At 39.3% G+C, this 14864-nt stretch overlaps 1 pseudogene; it reads right to left on the minus strand.

The window, feature by feature from the left end:
- Positions 1-5988: 5988 nt before the first annotated feature.
- LOC119900541 lies at positions 5989-12891 on the minus strand (annotated as a pseudogene).
- Positions 12892-14864: the final 1973 nt, after the last annotated feature.

A 14864-nucleotide genomic window follows, 5' to 3' on the forward strand; every position in this document is an offset into this window, starting at 1 on the left:
CCGATAGTGAAGGAAAGTAAGCACGATGTTTCTTTCATTTGCTGCAGTAAGTTTATTTTGCCGACCGCTGCGTCTACGGTCCTCAACGTTGCCCGTTTCCTTGTGCTTCTTCAAAAGATCTTGGACTGTACATCTTGAAAACCCTCTGCTTTGAAATGTCTATCTGGGAGAGACGTTGCTGATGCAGTATAACTACTTTGTGTCTTGTTGCTGTGGTGTATGACTTCTGACAGGAAACTATCGTCAGCTGCTTCACCTTGTTAGCTGAGCTTGACTGTTCTTCACCCAGTTGTATTCCTCCAACACAGCTGTATCTGTTTCAGTCAGTGAGTGTGTTTCATGATCATTAACACCAGTTGTTTAATCATAAGCCTTGAAATGTTGGGTCTCTGGAGATAAGTATAGTCTAAACCCTCTCTATATAAAAAGTGCAATGAATTGAGTTGAAACCTGCAGCTTTTGGTGACAAATTTAGAAAAAGAAAAGAAGAGAAACCAATCAAATGTTACAAGGTGAGTGATCTAATCGACATGTGAGCATCAAACCCTGGATGTGTCTCATTCTCCCTGGTGGGAAATAAGTCTGCAAAGACTTCACTAAATAGTCTGTATTATTTATTTATTGGTTATGATGCTTTAACGAGTTATTCACACTCTAAGAGTTGACCCTTGAACCCATGAAGTCAGAAAGATAAGTGATGCGGTTTGATTTGATTAAAACTTGAATAAAAGTTCTTCTTTGTTTTTGTAGAAATGACTCACAGGGTTTAAATGTCAGTTGAGGCTGTTCCCCTGTTTAACCTCCCGTGTCTTTCACCTCTGTCTTCTTTGCTTTCTTCAATCGCACCACCCACAGGTCCACCGGCCTTAAAAAAATGCACCAAGACGACATTCTGTCATAATGAACTCGCCTTTTTATCCTGAGGGGTACTCAAGGGAGGAGGTGATCCAATTTGTGCAATGACGTGCAAAACATTCTTTCCTTTTACGCAAAGCAGACTTTTTCATTTTCATTTTTCATTTATGACCATTTTTATCATTACTTTTAAATCATTTTCCCCCTCAGTAAAGAAGAGAAAAGGATCAATTACAAATGCTGTTAACAATAATCATGAAAACAATTTGTACGGTGCTTCTAACCCCCCCCCAGGAGGTTTTCCCTCACTCAGGTAAAACAGGTTCGTAGTGTTGGAAATACATTACCTCTGTGATAAGATATTATTATTATTGATCCTCAGACGAGAAATTATGGTGTTGAAGCAGCACGAGGACAGAAATGCATCCTGATGCAAATAATTAGAAGTCTATACAATAAAACTAAGACTATAAATAAAAATACAAGCTATACTTTAAGAGCAATTCAACTCAAATTCACAAGGCAAGCAGTACACGTTAGTAGCAGCAAAGTCAGCATGTGATACCATCTATCAGATCATCATATTCAACAGAATAATATATAACATGATTAAGTAACAATACCTTTCTTTCTTACAGTATTTTTTTAAGTTTGGGATTAGAGAGTTAGATAAATGTTTATCAATTTATAAAAACATCAAAATAAAGACCTAAATAACATTTCATTCAGGTCGGCACAAGTCCTTCATCTCTACATATGCAAACCTGCATACATACTGTATATCTAATGCATCGCCGATAATATGCACTGTTGGTACGAGAGAAAGCCTCTATAGTTATTACACTAAATTTAACTACTTTCAATACATTTCCCATCGGAATAGTATCCTTGGCAGTGTGGAGATGGCTTTGAAAGGTATGTTGGGTCATAACATTTACTCACAGGATCATTAAACAATTAACTGACTGAGTAACACAATAATAATCAAAAACATTTTTACTGTTTGTGTCTGAACTGTGTGATTCAACCATTTGGATAAAACGGCGCACAAATCCTCCCAGTTACAGAAAACATGTTATGGTTATGTAAAGACTACATGCGTGACACACCAGACAGTGATGTTCTTAACTGTAAACAAAGGTGAAGTAAAGACATATATAATTTTCCGTTGAGCTGGTTCCCCCTGAAAGATCTCCGTCTTCATTCCTCCACATTCACACGTCCATCACTTAGATGACAATCTGTCACAGTAAACTTTGATGTTTTTTCTTGAGTGGTTTCAGGTGCACTTACCAACAACAATAAGATAAAGATCTCAGGTTAATAATAGACAAAGAAGATTGCTTTTAAAACAATACTTTATCTGTCAACCCTTTTCAATTTCCTTAAAAATGTTAATCTACGCCGTGGCATTGAATCTAAATTAAAATAAAATTCAGGTGTTGCAGCAGAAAGTATAGAAAAGAAATTCTGCTCAAACTTACAAGGCAAGTAGTACAGTATGAAATGGACTTCTCATTCCTCCACATCTCCTTGACCAACACCAGGTCACAAATATAACCACAGGCCATCTGAATATGTGTCCGCTGGGTCCATACTGGTGGGGTAGCTCTGTCACGTTAGCTCACTGCAGACGTATGTAGCAATTAGAGCTGTCCCGACTCCCATCTCACCCGCTGGCCTGTGCCAACTATCCGAGCCGGAGCACGTTCACATCATCACTCCAGTGTTTCCCATACATTGATTATTTGTGGTGCCACAGTAGAAACACCGACCGCCACATGTTGATTTCGGATTATTTTTTACAAGGCTTATTTAAAATTGTATTGTAATTGTAATCCCCCTGACAATTGTGAGCGTTAAACACTTAATTTCCTGCATTCTGGTGTTTTTCAGCATCAATTTGTTGCGGAAATTATTTATGTAAAGGGACACAGTAGCGGGTGGCTTAATCTTTGTGAGCCGGTTTCACTGGTTGCTTTGACTTGAAGGCTGGCAATTCTGCCTTCAGATGTTGTGACCGATTACTCGTTTGATCGTCCTTGTTGCTGAATTGTGGTGAATATTTACGAACATTTTGATATTTTATGACCTTGTAACTGATTATTTATTCCCATCTTAAATGTGCAATTGTGCTACTGCCCGCCTTGGCCAGGACACTCTTGGAAAAATACTTTTTCTGGTTCAATAAAGGTATAATTAAAACAATAAAAAATCTAAAACTGTAACAGAATATAATGCAGAGTAGCTCTCAGGCATTTTGGGTTGCTTTCAGATATGTTTCTCCTGTAGATCAACTTTTAAATTCATCAATGCTGAAAAAAAATGCAGTGAAGAAGTTCAAGTTCTAAAATTTGTGATTTATTTTCATTCATAAAAACATCTCAAAACATCCCACTATTTATTAGCCTACTTATAAACGCCAACAGGGTTTATAAACTGCAGCTCGGAAAAATGAACGGCGTCTGGGCTAATGCAAGTTTCCCCTTCTGACAGAAGCAGAACCTCATTTGCGACTGTACTAGATGAGACAAAGAGGCGGAACAGGAATCTAACTGAAAACACTTAGGGACGTAGGTGCGACTTTGAACCTGGGGCGACGCTGAAATCTGAATTTTTTTCTAAATGAAGCCCTTAAGTGCTAATTTGTACTTAACGTTTGAAAACAGAATGTACTTATTATTGTGGCTAAAAGAGGGTATTTGCAGTGACAGAAAACGTTGGTGCACAATCAGAGAGACAGAGTATAATATAACTAGAACAAAACATAAACCATGGAACAGCTGCTAGTTAATATAGCTAGCCACGGCACAAATGTATTCAGTTCTCCTGATGTTACACTCTGTGATATTCCCTGTGTCTCACTTGGCCCTGACTCGCCCTGAAAGCAACAAATGTTTGTGAACACAGAACTGTCTTCAATGCAAACTCTGATGACACGCTATTAACCTAACAAAGTCATTTTACTCTGTGAATTTTAGAACAAACTATACAGTATGTCTACTAGCTACCCATACAACTTAAAAGCTCGTCCTGCTCAGTTATTTCTGCTCCTCCTCCTGTGAAAATACTGCAGGATGCTCATCTCTGTGTGAACATTTTCACCACTGTTACTTTTAAATTGTTTATGGACATGACTTTTTCAGGTCAAGGATGGTCAGAGAGAGGGGCAAAAAAGTGGCCCAGGAGTTTGTCCCTGGTCAGTCCACTCTCCAGACAAAGTATTTGTCGGGGCCCTGTGTTTTTAGAGAACTTTATATTATATTTATTCCTGCATGCTTAAGAGTTTTATGCAAGTAGAGTGTAGATAACTTTATGAGCCAATACATTTTCAAAACTAGAATCCCCTCTCTATCTCTTCTAAAGTAATCACCTCAGCTGAGCCCTTGAGTATGATAAATAAATAATCCATATCATCATCATCATAAACTGGTGCTTTGTGCTGTGCTGGTTCTGACTCTGTTTTGCTGTAGACCTCATTTCTGCTGTCTGTCTCATGTTCACCACGTCAGCGCAAGTAGGCCTACTGATGCCGCTGGTACTCAAAATCTTTACTCAAGAAAAAGTACAATTACTCCAATAAAAAGTAAAAGAACAAAAGTGACAAACCTATTTCATCTGCTGTTCATCAGGTTAGACACAGCTGTGCAACATGGTTATTTCTAGGGAACGCAATTTGCTTTGTTTGCTGATTAATTTAGCTATTTCTACAATTATTTTGGTTTTGAAATCTCCATGAAGGTGTTGATAAGATAACTTTAAAACATCACTTTTGCTGCCCAGCCAACTATTTTTGCCTGTGCCTTTTATTATGGAGATGTAGCCAACCAAACCACTTGCTTTGCAGTAGCACAGGCAGCCAATTCAATCTGATTATTCCTAAAGCATCTAAATAATCTTCACAACGCAAAGAATTATTGTGGCAGGTCGAGAGCAGCTCGTTGTTGAAGCAGGTAAACCTTCATACAGAGGAAGCTGTGCGTCATGCGTAAAACCCAACAGGACTGTTTTATCCACCATATTTTCTCTCTCTCTCTCTCTCTGCATCTCAAAAAAAGATTAGTTTCACCAGCGACATTCTGTTTATGGACTCACCGTCGGACATCGCTATAAAACAAATAGTAACCGAAAGAAAAGAAACAGGCTAATGTCCAAAGCGATGCTCTGTTCAACAACAGGTGCAGTGGTCATCTGACATAGATGTTACAGTGTGTAGGCTAGTCTTCATTTGCTCTGCAGAGACTAAAGATGCTTTTAACACGGTGTTAATGGAAAGTCAAAGTATTTCACTTGCCGGCTTGTGAAAGAGCGACGCAGGCTGCTTTCCAACACGGTCACCAGTGCCATCAGTTGTATTAGTAGAACAATAGTCTTAAACTGAAAAGATATTTGCCTGATTTTCTAAACGTTTGCATCTGCCCAGCTCTGTGACCTTGACACTTAGTAAACCGCCTCCTATATGAGCCAGCTCCGAAATAGCCAGAGCCAGGAAGGCAATGCGAAATAAAAGTTTACTTTAGGAAAAAGGGGCGGACAAAACAAAGATTAACCCCAAATCACACAAGTTCATTTCAGGGCCTCTTGACAGTACAGTACAAGTGCAGCTCACAGCCACTTCAGGTGGAGCACAGACACAGAGCTACAGCTGGATCATCTTATGCTCCTGCTAATTTGCAGGAGAATAAATAACAATAATCTCTCTCTCTCTCTCTAGCTCGCTCTCGCACAGCACAGTGGCATTTATGTCCGAGTTCTGTACGGTTAGCGATCACACTGGTCAAACGAACCGGACTTCAGGGGTTTAACCTGCTCGGGCACGGTACGGATCGCAAAGTGTGAGTAGCCTACAGATGTTTTTGAGGATATTTCAGACTAAATAGTTACACAGTATGCTGTTCATTGTAGCTTGTAGATGGTAAAAATGGTCTCAACCATGTAAGTAATAAATAGGCCACTTCTTTAATATTTGATGTTAAGCTCCTTCATTAGGCCTTCTGAAGATCAACATCTGAGCCTACTAACTCTGGACTTTGCCCCCCCCACACCAATAAAAAGCAAACAAATAGGGTTTGATGCCAAAAAGAGAAAAGAAGATGAATAAATGAAGCAAATTCGTGTGTGTATTAACCCACTCCCTTTATTATTTTTTTTGTTTTTTGTTTGCTAACAACAACAACAACAACCACAATATTAATGTAATGATGGTACAACAGCATGTTTTACAGCTTTACCTGACAAACCTTGATTAATAGAAACTTCAATCTACTAATCATCACCATTTTCATCAGTATTTTCCCTCATCTAGATAAACTTTCTGGCTGCAAAGCTTCTTTCAGCCACAAACTTTTTTTTAAACTTCATGTCACTAAAACACAGAAATTCAGTTTGTGCATTTAGGAAACATTATGGCTGTCTACATTTAAAGTAGCCTGTTAACATTACATTACAAGAAAAATTATATAATTTTTAAAAATAGCTCACAGTACCAGGAACCCTTCTTCATTACACACTTCTCTTCACATCTAATATTTCACTAAAGATTATGTTTCACCTCAAAATCCCATTAATTATTTGCATGAGTCATTGGATTAAATGAGCATGGATTCTGCAGGAATAACGTATTATATCTCTGGTGGGCCAAACGAAAAACAGTGTTATGACAATCATCTCTTGTTTCACAGCAATGATTTCATGACCAGTGAGATTTCAGGCTCCTTATTAGGACCCAGCTTCAGGAATCACCTGAAAAGACAACAAGACAAAATTAGATTTATGTTTGGTGTCTGATGTAGTTTTTTTTTAAAAACTGAAAATATCAGAATCTTATTATTATTATTATTTCAGATATTGACACCATGTAAAACTAATAAAAAGCATGTTGATATTTTTTTGATTAAAACAGAAATATATCACACAAGACAGGGGCCTCTGACTTTTTAATCAGGGTCTGGCTTTTATACATCCCCTAAAATTAATCAAAACTGTCTTTACCTAATTGGTCCAGGCCATAGTGATGAGGGCCGGGGTTTCATTTGCATATTCAATCCTTGCAGATCTGCGCTTCCTGTTTCCACCGCCGCCGCATTTCTGTAAGACAGAGAGGATGGTTAGGTTTTAGGCTTCGGACTGTGTTGTCGTTATGAAGGTCAACAGTAGCGTAATGTTTTGAGTATGTCGAATTGTTTGTTGGATTTGAAGCTTAAACACTTTATAAAGCTCTCAGCTCCACTTCAGCAGACTACAACAACAAAGCTGCTCACATATTAATGCATCAGTGACAATAATCCAATAATATCAACACCATGAAGGAACCATTCAGAATAGTTAGTGCTTTTGTTACTTTAAGTGACTCATAATTCTTCTGTATTTATGCAGGACTTAAACTTTTAATAGAGTATTTGGGCATTGTTGTATTACTACTTCTACATAAGTAAAGGAGGATTTCCTCCAGCTCTGCTTACCGGGACACAGGATTTGCCCTGTGTGACGCACAGCTGCAGTTTGCAGTGCAGGTAGATTTCACTACTTTTCCCGGCGAACTCGAACATGTTGAAAGAGAAGGCGTTGGACGTTCCCACCCCGTTTCCGTTTATGTTCACAGTCTTGTCAGCAGAGTTTTTGCATCTGATCAGAAACATGAAAACAGACGACATCAGTTTCATCGGCAGGAAAGTCTGATTCTTACAGCCACTGACAGCCTCAGAGTTTTTTCTCACCCCTTAGTGATGAGCTCGTATCTTGGCACACTATCAGGGGATGACTCGCTGGTCGCCCAGCAGGAGTCGGTCACCACTGCGACCATGTTGTCGTCCAGCCCCTCTGTCTTCAGCGCCATCCAGATCTTCTGGTTCAGCCCGATCTTAGTGGTCGGCCCGACAAGCTGTGTGAGGCCGGCGTCTGAGTAGGCGTTCATCTTCAGAGTGTAATTCCAAGCTCCAGATACAATCTGCTGCACCACCGAGCTGGAGAGCACAGACACACACACTTCAGATCAGCTTCAACAAGCGGCAGTCAGCACAACAACAACCAGGTGAAGCTGGTACACACCCGTCCTTGATCAAGAAGGCCACATTCTTCAGATCTGGCTGGGTGTAGAAGCAGGAGAAGTCGATCTCCACTTGGTTGCCGCGTGTGATGACGGTGTCCACGGAGGCGTTTCTCGTCATGATGATGTTCTTGTAGATGACTTGGCTGCCGTTCGTCTAGAGTGTGACAAGAACACAGATGTGTTTTCAGCTGAAGAAAACTGATAAGTTAATTTAATTACACTTTTTGCCCCTTTGGCCTTCTGGATGCAAACTGCTCTATCTGATAACTTTTATGTTCGATTACATGCAAAGTGAAAGACTGCCAAATTTTATTCAAGGTCTTATTCAATGTATCACACACAATATTTTCTCAACTATTCCTGTCCAACAACATCATAAAATGTTACTCATATTCACCTGTGACATTTACAATTTTATAAGATGGTTTAGAGTCCATGTCTTAATCATCCAGCTCGTATTACACTAAAGTTAAAACAAGGTGAGTTTACAGTTAGTGCCCTGCACATACATCAACCATAGAAAGCGGATAAACTCATGGTTAAAACATTTTGGTGTCTGCTGGAGGTGTACATAGGCAGCTTTATAAAGTGGTAAGTCAGACGGTGTGTTTTCATCATGTTCTGGTTGTTCCACGCCAAATGAAGGCCTTTCGAGGAATCTAGGAATGAATGAGTCTCCTGGGAAGTTATACATTAAAACTGCATGTTATTTTGTGCTTGTTGAGAGAAATAAAACTAGAGCAGAGTACCCACCGTAACCTTAACCCCGCACGCGTCGGTGCTGTCGAAGCTGAAAGTCACCATGTGGGTCTTGCTGTCCATGTGACCTGTGCAGGTTGGGTCATTGAGGTGCAAGGCGGTGTAGTCGATGCCTTTTTCCTGCAGCAGACACCCAGCCAGAGTGAGAGCGGCAGAGTCCTGAGTGCAGACAGTCGGATCACCTGAACAGGACAAAGAAGTAAAGTAATCACCACGAAGTATTCAACAGGTACAGTATTTACTTTATGCTATTCTGTTTAAAATTATTTTTAAATAGAATATTTTCTATAATTATGAATAAAATAAATCCATATTCAGTAGCGCTGGTCAGGAGGGAATCATTGAATTAAACTAGAACAATTGTATCATCCTGATTTGGTCTAATGTTAAAGGACTCTGAACTAACTCTCCCCCTATAGAAACATAACAACCTTAAAATGATTGTTGCACTTACCCAAACTGTTTGTTGCTTTGTACTTGGAGGCAAAAGTGGCCCGACAGACGCAGCTGGTGTCACCGACGTCTCACCGCAGAACTCATTAGTACTGCAGTACAGGTCCAGACAGGGGTTAGAAGGTGCAGCTGCAGACAGACACACAGAAATGAGGTTCACTGTCAGATGAAGGATGATGGACATTGTATACTTTTACGATGTAATCTTTACTGGACAGAAAAAAGTCCAAATGTTCATCTGGTCCTGAAACAGTGGAAGTGTTTGTAAAGGTATATTTATACAACACATCTCTAGAGCAGACATCACAGAGTTACTCTGTTTCTCTATAATTTTTCTCTCTTCTGTATGATTTGGATTTGTTTCAGCCCGGAACAGCAGTGGGGGAAATCAATAACAATTTAATTTGATTTAACTTATCTGTGATTGTATAAAACATAGAAGTGAAACGGAGTTCTTACAGCAGCTGGCCTTTGACCACCAGTCCCCGAGCACGACGTTGCTTTTCTGCTTGCAGGATGTGGCGTACGCCTCCAAAAACTGGCAGTTGATGCCGTCCACGATGGGTATTTGCACAAAGTGTCTGTGCAGGTTTTAATGAAGGGCCCCGGGGCAATGTGGCTGTGGCAAGCAGTGAAGGGTGCCTGGCTCAGGAGATTACAGCTGTTCAGCCACGCAGAGAGAAAGAATGAGAGTAAATGATCAGTTTTCTGAAGTATTATGTGTGTTTATCTTCCAGAATGATCTGTGCTCAGATGACGGTGTAATGGCACCAAAGTAATGTATAATAAACAAGACTCGGTCCCGTTTTCAGGATGACAGCAGTGTTCAATGTGTGTTTTTATGGGTCCGTTCTTACAATGTGGTCGAGGCGCTGCAGTCGATCGTAGGGTCAGATGGACCGCTGTACGTACTGTCACATCTAGGGGGCGACACACAGCACAGCACATTAAATGTGAGACCAACACAACATTTATAAACTGATAATATCAGTCAGTGCATTTATTTGGTTGTGACTAAGTTGTACTTGGCTGCACTGTAAGAAAGGGACTTCTCTGCGCTCGTGGTGGTGGTCTTGGTTGAATTGGCGCTGCTGCCACACAAGCCCTCTACTTTGTCAAAACGACCTGGTCAATGTCAGGAGAAAAAACATATCAATAAACTAAATAAGCACAGTTTTCAAATTAAAGTATAAGTGTAAGGACACAAACATGTTGTCTCTCTCTTTTTGTCCAGATAGGATTTATTTTTCTGTACCTGTCACATATGCAGAGTCGCCATCAAAAATGACTGTGGCCTTGGCGGAAGTTAAATAGGCAGTAACTCCAATCTGGTTCTTTGAGAGCTGCACACCGTTAACCGTCTGAACTGTGGCATTGAGCGTTAGTACTTGGTCATTAACCTACATCACAGCAGAGAGACAAAGTGAAGCAATAACAGTACTCATGAATATATTATGAATGCGATATGTGTTTTTTCACATTAACACTTGAGTTGAACGCTACACTGTAAGGTTCACATCCTTACAACAACAGTTATTATTTAGAAGTTTATTTTTAAAATTGTGACAGAACTACTTCAAAACAGGCCAGAGCGCAGGATGATTATTTATTATACAGCTATAGTTACTAGTCATGAGGAGTACAAATAATAAAGAGAGCAGATAGAATTGATAACATGAATTATTAATAGCAAGCAAATATCTGTCATTTTAAAGCTTCCAAAGCCAGTGAGTGGAACTTTAAAATGATTTGTCTTGCTACAAATAAGAAAATAACCTGTAAGTAATAATTCAACACATGCTGAATTCCTTCTTAAAAACTTACATAAGCTTTTCTATTTTATGCCGCTTTACACTTCTGCTCATCTATATTTCAGAAGGAAAGTACCTCCACACCTGTCTTAACCTTTAACATCCTTTAACATATCAACACAAAGTAACTCCTGGCATTTAATAATCATCAATGATTGATCAGACAAAGAAGATCTAAGGTAGATTTTTGAAACGACCCCATAAATACACTGTTACTTGCTTTTAGATGGATTGTGGCAGCTTACCCGAACTCTTCCACCTTGTTCCAGATAGATCTTTGCAACTGGGTCTGTCAGTGATAGGATCAAGTAGTCTAAAAGCGCCACATCTTCACGGCGTCTCTCCCGGAAACCCGCAAACAGCTCAAAAGCAGGGGTTTCTGTAGACTTCATCAGACTGTATACACACCGATCAGGGACAGAGAGGTCTCTGCCAAAGAAATCTACGACAGTGTGGCCGGTCACAGTGCACACGAGAGTGGGCAGAGCGCATCTGATGGAGACGGAAAGGGAAAAGATGTCAATTAGAGGAAAATTAATCCTTACTTGAAACTTAAAGGAGTACTCCAACAATTTTACACATAAAGGTCAGTTTCCTCGTACTGTGGAGTACTACTACTCAGCCTGTGAACACACTTCTGTGGCTCTGCCGGAGCTTTCTCAAGTCTACACAAAATAACTCGGAGACAATAAGTCCAAGACGATAAATATCTCCGTCTGTTTGACAGGGTCATCGAGCCCTATTGCTGCTTACATTTGGACTTCTGTCTGTCTTTGGTAAATCCCACTAAATCTCACTTCATAGATGTGCAATAAGTGAAAAGGACTGTCTCTTAACTTTAAAGAAATATCTCATAATAAAAGTATTTTATTTTAACTCTAACAAACCAAACCATAGACACAGACAAATATTAAACATCACTCAGTCACATTAAAGAAAAACTCACACAAACTTTGTGACAGTTGTTGGAGAAATGCTGTAATGCAACCGTATAGTCTGAGTGTTTGCTGTTCATATTAATATTAATAGTTTTAAAGAGAAAAAAAATCAATATACTTTTCTACTCGAAAGACATTCTTAGCTGTTTGTAGAGAATCTGCTCTTATCTGATTAGAGCTGAAACAAACAGGCAGTTAATTCATGAGGTGATCAACAGAACATTTTGATAATTGGTAATCAATTCATTGGTTTCTGATTCTCACATGAGGATTTGTGGCTATTTTGTACTGTTGGCAATACAAAACTAGACACTTGACAACATTACCCTTGGTACCGGGTTTCATTAGCTGCCACTAGCATAACACACCCCAGAGCTCCAAAACTCACAGCGGTTGAGTTGCACTGTGGGTAATGTAGCCGCCGTAATGCTAAATCAGTGAAGTACTCTTAAGTTTTATTAACTGAATGATTAATCAGTTGATCAAAAAGTTATTATTATTATTATTAGAAATAGAAAAGAAAAACAGAAATGACAATAATTGTTAGTTGCAGCCTTTATCTGATCAGAACTCAGGTCTTTGTTTCGTTCACCGGAGATGTGTGAATGAATACAAGTGGTTTTAAGTCCTGATGGTACACCTGTCAGGCAAACCTTTATTCAAACTTTATTCCAAATAAAAAGCAAAAACATATTTACTTGTCGTTGCCCAGGCAAACCTCCCGGGCTCCACATGAAATGACAGAAGACAGAACTGCATTCTCATTACAGATGGTGCTGGAGCAGGTGTCTGGGTTGGGAATCTCATTGTTTGCATCAAGTGCAAAAGGGGCATCTGGGAGGTGACAGAAGGTTCATAAAATTAGTTTAATATATCACAATTGTGTTTTTAGGATCCCTGAAGAGAACCAGTCCCGTATTTTCTTACTTGAGAGTCTGCATCCGCTCAGGTCCACAATCATGTCACTGGGAGGTGTATCTTTATTAAATGACCGTGAAGCCAATGTTGTGGTTTTAACCTTTAGAGACAAGCTCTTGAAAAAAGGATACACAAAAATCAAGGTCAATACTGTAATTCTGAGTATTCATAAACATCTTTCTCCAATTTTATGTCATGTTAGAGTCTATTATTTATTCTCCCTTTACTCTGTTTTGGTTTTTACCTTCACCTGTTAGTTAATAACTGTGTCTGTCTGCAGGGCAGGTAGTGTAAAGAGATTTAATCTGAACCTGCTGCTGCTAAAAATCCCTAAAGAGCTGCAGAGTTGGTGATATTTCTCTATTGTTAATTTTAAAAACATACATCTCATATATCTCAATTAGATTCATGACCTAAGAAGTTTCCCAAACATTACTCGGCAACATTTGAAAACCCAGAAGGTCACGTGTGCTGCGGTTCTGGACGTATTTCCAGAATCCACTGCACAACAAAAAAATACTTTTTAACCCATTTCACAAGTTTCCAGGTCGCCTGAAGTGACAAGTGTCTCTGTTCATTTTGTAAACAAACAATATCTTAAAATCGATCAGAAAACGTTTGTTTGGTTCAGCTTGAACAAATTAAGCAAAGAGATTCTCTGTGAACCTTTTTTCCCCTGAAGGTCTTATTCAGGATTCCTGTTAAACAACCTCCTTGGCTCACTTTTAGGATAACTGAATGCTTCCATCTTACATGTACTTACAATTGTGTCTGCAGCAAATGCAGAACCGATTGCAATACCCAGAGCTGCTCGTCCACCAAAGTTGAGGAAAGTAGCAAAGATCTAAAAGCATAAAGAGACATAAAACAATAAATATTAGGAAATGGCTTCAAAATAATTTTAAGCTTTGACTTGAAGCCACATGATGTCTTAGAAATGCTAATTTTGTACTGAAGTGTGGACCGTAAAACTTATTATGACTCACATATGAGCTGCCTGAGCCATCCTTTACTTCAAGTTTAACTTGGCACTTTGAAGTGGAACTAATGGTGTTCACAGCAGGTTTCAAACTGCTTCCAAGTACTTCATTGGTTATTTGTGTTTGTTCCACTCTGTCTGCAGTCCCTACATTTTTTATCAAAACACAGTCTTGAATCTCGGTATCAGATGAGTTGGTTTTGAAACAAATTGAAACAGTTGAATCTTGGAAGGACACCTGGAGAAACAGAGAGAGACACCGTACATGAATTGTAAAAAATATTTCAAGTCAATAATTACATCTAACCTTAATACTTCATTTCTAAAACACAAAGTAAACTCAGACTAAACTGAGGGGAAATTTATGGGAAATATTGGGTTCAAATCTGAAAAGTCAGGAGATAATTACCAAGATACAATGCAAATACATTCTGTAACACAAACTTCCACTTGTGAATTATTGACATTAAAATACTGGATAAGTTTTATGTGCTAAAGACCGTCATGCCAGTAAACTTCAGAAAGTTGATTGTTAGCTTGCCGACTAACACCGGCCAGTTGCTAAGTGCAAAATACTATAGATGTGTTGTTATGGCTTTCCGCATTACTTCACCAGCTAATGTGATCTATTCTGCTGTCCTGTGTACCACCGGTAATATGTTAAAGTCATTGTAGCCCGCAAGAAAGCGGTGCAAAGCAAACGTGGAGAGATCTGTTTACATCAAGCTCCAGGTGTGCAGGTCGACCCCACTTCTATGCCTTTCTAAAATAGGAGTCGTGATACCCTGATTGGCCAAAAAGGAGTCAGCTGTTCACAATCACTGCAGAGAAGTCAGTCCTCACACCCTCTGCAACAGCTGACTGCTACAGTGGTGTTGTTATTTTTACTTTAAATTGCAGTCTCATATTATCCGCACAGACTTGAGAATGATGTCAAAATTAAATACAAGAAACTGCAAAAAATGTGAAAATCTTACGAAATAAAGCCTTTCATTTTACTCACGTGTAATTTTTTGGCTTCGCGTCCGTAAAAAGTGATGGGACATGAGCTGATGTCCAACTCAGTAATTTCAGCAGACAGAAGGTCGACCTGGCTGGCAGCG

This window comes from Micropterus salmoides, unplaced genomic scaffold (genome assembly GCF_014851395.1).
Source record: "Micropterus salmoides isolate LMB-PRFRI ecotype aquatic unplaced genomic scaffold, ASM1485139v1 Ms_hic_scaffold_1, whole genome shotgun sequence".
NCBI lineage: Eukaryota > Metazoa > Chordata > Actinopteri > Centrarchiformes > Centrarchidae > Micropterus > Micropterus salmoides.